We start from the raw sequence: 5,980 nt of genomic DNA, 5'->3' as shown, positions 1-5,980 counted from the left end.
TAATTCAGTATTAATGCCTTCATCTCAACACCCCTTTAGAAATCTGGAGAAAAAAAAAATATGGCTCATAGCCAGAGGATGCTGGAAGAAGAAAGTGATATGTTTTCAGGTAACTTGTTCATCTTTTTTGTAAAGTAATGAAAAGCAGGAGTAAATAGTTTTCATTGAGTTCAAGCAGAAATTTGGAGAAAAAAAAAACTTCTGAATGAGATGGATTTAAATCAAAACTTTTCTTTCCCTGTTTGTTTGTTTGTTTGTTTGCTTGTTTGTTTTATAGCAGGGTGATTTCATAAAGTTTACCTTGATAGTAAACTCTTTAAAGTAGATTTTATCTTTGAGGCAAGAGAATAATTTTGGCATCAAAATATTCAATGTCGGAAACACTGTGAGTCAGTAAATGACAGATGCTCACCAACTTCACTCGTCGTGCTCTCGAGCAAGGAACCAACACCCCCTCAAATTCCCACCAGTGTTTTAGATGAAGCTGCCTACATCTCGGGATGAGTTTGATGCATGGATATGCGTGTTAATTGCACCTTGTTCCCTTATTTTTTTTAGTTTTTGTGACTTAAAGTACAAGTGGGTTAAATGTGTACGTTTATATATTGCTAGTGTGTGTAAAAATGCATTTGGGGTAAACATAAATGGACTGCACTCATATATTGCCTTTCTATCTTATCAAGATACTTAAAGTGCTTTACAACACAATATGTGCCATCATTTACCCATTCATTCAGCACTCTACTAGATCTATACGAAGAATAATCAGTGCTTTATCACATTCATATTGGACACACATCGGAGGCAATGAAGGGTTCAGTTTCTTGCCCAGGGACACTTAGGCATGTGACTGCTGGTGGAACCGAACCCTGAACTCTTACATTGGAGGACGACTGCTCTAACCCCTCAGCCACAGCCACCCCAGAGAATAAACAGATTTTTTTTTGTATGACTGGGAAGCATCACGACCACCTGACTGGAAAGCTATCTGAGGACAACACCTGGTAAGAAGTTTGCACGTTACAGTTGGAGTCAAAATATTCTATGACCTATTGCACAGATTTTAATGAAACTTTCAGAAAAAACTCATTGCCTCTACAAAGGATTAACGTTTTAAGTCAGCCAAAAGCAATACGGCTGAAACAAGCAAGATGACTTTAGACAAAACAAACAAGGCTTTAACTCATTCATCTGTAAAAATGTTGAACTAAAATTGGATGTGGTAGTAGCTGAGAGTCATTTACAACACATATTCAGAACGCTAACATAGGGATGGGGCCGATCCGATCCAGTATCGGTATCGGGCTCCGATACCAACATAATTTACATATAGGATTTTCTGATCCAACCTGCCGATATTTCCGATCCATGATGCATGTCTGTGGTTGCGCTGCATGTTGGCTTCAAACTATGGAATGGATTTCCTGAATAGAGGTGTCTCATGAACCCAGAGTAATAAGACCCACCTCACATTCAGGAAATCCATTTCATAGTTTGCAGCCAGCTACAACGTGAGGACTGAGTTAGCAACACTGTGGCTAACAGCTAACAAACTTTTCATCGAAACATGTCCGCTGTGTGGAAGTATTTTACACTAGAAACACCACAAAACAAGACAACAACATGCAATGTCTGCAGAGCCATAGCGCCACATTAAACTGCGGTAAAGTTACTTTTACGATGGACATTCGAGCTTCAGCAGTCTGTTATTTTCGTTCAGTCCGGAGAAGGCAGTCTGATTTCGGTCAGCCATGCTCAGTCTGACCTGCTCAGTCTGTCTGTGTCGGAGGAGGGGCAGACTGAGCGCGGCTGACCGAAATCAGACTCCTTGCTTCGGATTGAACAAGAAAAACACATCGCTGAAGCCCCGGAGCTCGAATGTTTACAGAGAAGTTGCTAAACTTCATCGGAATTAATGACCAACCGCTGTCAGTTGTAGAAAACGAAGGATTTCACAGCTTGATACTTGCAGCCAAGATATAGTTTACCCTCCAGGAGATATTTATCAGTACAACAGTAGACAATCATAAAAAAACATATGATTTGAAAATTACAAGAAAATTATATATATATATATATATATATATATATATATATATATAAACTAAACAAAAACAGCTACATTATAAAGTGATGTAAATAACTAAAAACAGGAACATGTCTGTTGGTTTATGCCATGAACTTAGCAGATGTGTAATGCCATTTAACATTTTATTTTAATTCATTTATTCATTCATTTAAAAGAAACAAAACAAATTGATCAACAATAAAACATTGAATGAAAAGAGTGCAGAAAGAAGAAAAATCTTATATCTGCCCCTTATTTAAAAAATATAAAATAACTTTAAACAATCACTTAATCACTTTAATATCTACTTTAAAACTAGTAATAAAAAAACATGTTTTGTGTTAGCAGAATTTAATTCTAACTTTAAAACTTATCCAACATTAATAAAACTTACCTCAAGTTGTCTTTTTGGACATGCATGCATATATCTGTACAAATTGTACTTGAGAGGAGATTATTACAGCCTCATGTAAAATCAATAATGATGATGATATCGGAACTGGATCGGCATCGGCCGATATTTAGATTTAGGTATTGTGATCGGATCGGAAGTTAAAAAATGTGGATCAGTGCATCCCTACACTAACACAATGCACAAGAGTTAGCAAAATTGTGTGAGATTGTACTCAATATTTTTAGGGTTTACCAAAAAGGCAATAACTACTGTTTCACAATGTGAAAGGGTTTAGACGTCTGGAATGAAAGCGATGATTGGTGCCATGCACTCCTTCAAGGAATGCTAGACCTAAAATTTCAGAGCAGTTTCAGACTTAACAAATCATTTTGTTTTGACTTAAATGCAAGAGTATATCTTAATATTCTAAGCCTTAAATATCTATTGAGTTACCGTCTTAATGTAGGTTCATGCAGTTCTTCATCGAGACTTTAAACTGCATCATCCCCCCCCCCCTCCCCCCATATATATATCTAAACTCAGATCTAACCAAAGAACTCATCGTCTCCAAAATCTTTTCTTTCCACTTGATTAAATGTAAATCAGTGTTGATAATCACATTAAATATGAGCACTGTCTGGGATTTCTGCATCGAGGGTTGGCAGAGAGAACAGCCAAACTGTCAAAAGCTGATTGCCCTGATAGGAAATCAAAACCGCCCTCGTGAAAATAAAAGTTTACAGCTGGGACGGACTACACCGAGCACTTTTTAAAATAAGTGCTGTGTTTGCTTTCAGTTTGTGAGAGTCCACCCACACGTTCCTGTGTCAGATCAGACCCAGCTCGTTTTTGTGTCTGCATGCTGTGGAGACCCGCCGTGGCTGGCGAAGCGACCGACCTGCAGCATCGACAGAGCCCAGACTCGACACAGCTGTGTAAATATTGAGCTGACCTGAGGCATTGCTATCGGCCATTACTGTTGCTGCCTGCTCTGACATTAGGTTGTTTGATCTGCGGCTCAATTTTCTATACTTACGCCTTCATAATTCTCCCTTTTTCATTTATGTATTTTCCAGCTGCTGCAGAAGATAGTATTGGTTATTTTTTAATTATGTGCGCCTGGCTGATACATTTAATCCATTTAATGAACAACACATCTTTGCATAAACTTGCATGTTGGTTAAAGCCAGTGAATGGCCATTTAATCTAATTATTTGCTCTCCAGCAGAGAGAGTATCACTGCCACTGTGGTTATGACAACGAAAAAGGACATGGATGGAAGAATGTCCAAATATTCCTTTAATTAGATAAATTGCTGCTTTGTTATCATAGCAGGTTATGTTTAATATATCTTGATGATGGCAGTACAATAGGAAGCTGGAGTGCCTCTTTCCCATGATTATTCTAAGCTGCAGTTTGAATTAAGTCGGAGTGTTTTAAGATGAGACTTTCATGAATAATTGCAGGCTTTTTCAGAAGACATCTCGGGTTTATCTTCCATAATTAGGCCAGCTGAGTGTGTTATAGGCACAGACACATCCAGCATTGTAACTGTTTTGGAGCACAACAGGAGAAATGCATTTATCCCCACTCAACATCCCGACAGATTTCATTTTTAGCTTGCAACTTGACCAGTTGCCTTGCTGTTTTTATGTTGCACCCAGTCAGGGAGCGTCCATTAATGGTCTCTGGGTGTTAGCAGATGTATATAATAACATCCTCAACTCTGCAAAGTAATTTAGATCGTGCAAAAGGCGAAAGCAATGGCTTTTTCAGACGTTTGTTACATAAAGTGAAGAGTGACAGGAAAACAACACATACAAGCCTATTTTTCTCCCCGGTCTGTCAAAGATGTGTCATGTTCTATCCTCTGCACTGTTGTCATGGCAAACGGAGACTCAAACATCTGAAGTGATGCTGTGCCTGGAATGGCATGTTATGTGCACTGAGTCAGAGTGTTGTGTAAAAATCTCTTGATAAGCCTGTTATTTTGGAGGTCTTGGACCAATTTACAACAAGATAGTTTGTGGAAAAGGCACGAAACAAACTCTGTTGCAGATGGAATCTGTTGAACAAACAGAAAACACAGATGAATATGTGTAACAATGCCATACTTCAAGCTAAAAAGGGGAAAAATAAAACCAAAAATAAACAAAAAAACAGATCTTTTGTATGAAAACAGCATTTTTTTGTATCATTCAAATGAATCAATCTGAGCTTCTGTGTTGTCAGTTGTCAAAATGCTGAAAACAACTGAAGAGCCATAATAAAACGAAACAAACACAAAACTCCTTTCGACTGTAATCGACAGCTGTTCTCTAAGCATATGACAACATTTATCCATATTTTCCTAACAGAGCACTTCGCTCTCAGGCTGCAGGTTTACTTGTGGTTCCTGGAATTTACAAAAACAGAATGGGAGGAAGATCTTTCTTTTATCAGGGTCCTCTCTTGCGGAACCAACTTCCAGCTTATGTCCATGAGGCGACACATTGTCCATTTTTAAGACTAGGCTTAAGACTTTCCTTTTTGCTAAATCCTATAGTTAGGGTCAACTTGGGTTTCCTGAGCTGTTCATTAGTTATGCTGCTATAGGCTTAGACTGCTGTAGGACACACTGACCACACTTTTCACTCTGCTACTGTCTTTACTTACTCTGCTCAACATTTGTAATTATTTTTTCTATCCTTAACATGTGGAGTTTTTTTTGTCTTTCAGATACACCTGGACATATACTTGTAGTATCTTGTATCTTGTACAAGTATCTTGGGGTCTTGTTCACGAATGAGGGAAAAATGGAGCGTGAGATCGATAGGCGGACAGGTGCAGCGTCTGCAGTGAAGCGGGCGCTGTACAGGTCTGTCGTGGTGAAGAGAGAGCTGAGTCAAAAGGCGAAGCTCTCAATTTACCGATCGATCTACGTTCCCACCCTCATCTATGGTCACGAGCTTTGGGTTGTGACCAAAAGAATGAGATCTCGGATACAAGCGGCCGAAATGAGTTTTCTCCGCAGGGTGTCTGGGCTCTCCCTTAGAGACAGGGTGAGAAGCTCGATCATCCGGGAGGGACTCGGAGTAGAGCCGCTGCTTCTCCACGTCAAGAGGAGCCAGTTGAGGTGGCTTGGGCATCTGTTTAGGATGCCTTCTGGACGTCTCCCTGGTGAGGTGTTCTGGACACATCCCACCGGAAGGAGGCCCAGAGGAAGACCCAGGACACGCTGGAGGGACTATGTTTCTCGGCTGGCCTGGGAACGCCTCGGGATTCCCCCGGAAGAGCTGGCCCAAGTGGCTGGGGAGAGGGAAGTCTGGGCCTCCCTACTTAGGCTGCTACCCCCGCGACCTGACCCCGGATAAGCGGAAGAAAATGGATGGATGGATGGAGATACACCTGGACCTATATCTGGACCTACCATTCTATGTCCATCTGTCTCTCCTTCCTGTCCTCTCCAACCAGCCGGTCAAAGCAGATGGCCGCTTGTCCTGAGCCTGGTTCTGCTGGAGGTTTCTTCCTTTTACAGA

Source organism: Nematolebias whitei, chromosome 4 (genome assembly GCF_014905685.2).
Source record: "Nematolebias whitei isolate Nwh7 chromosome 4, NemWhi1, whole genome shotgun sequence".
Classification (NCBI taxonomy): domain Eukaryota; kingdom Metazoa; phylum Chordata; class Actinopteri; order Cyprinodontiformes; family Rivulidae; genus Nematolebias; species Nematolebias whitei.
This window is presented reverse-complemented; position numbering follows the sequence as displayed.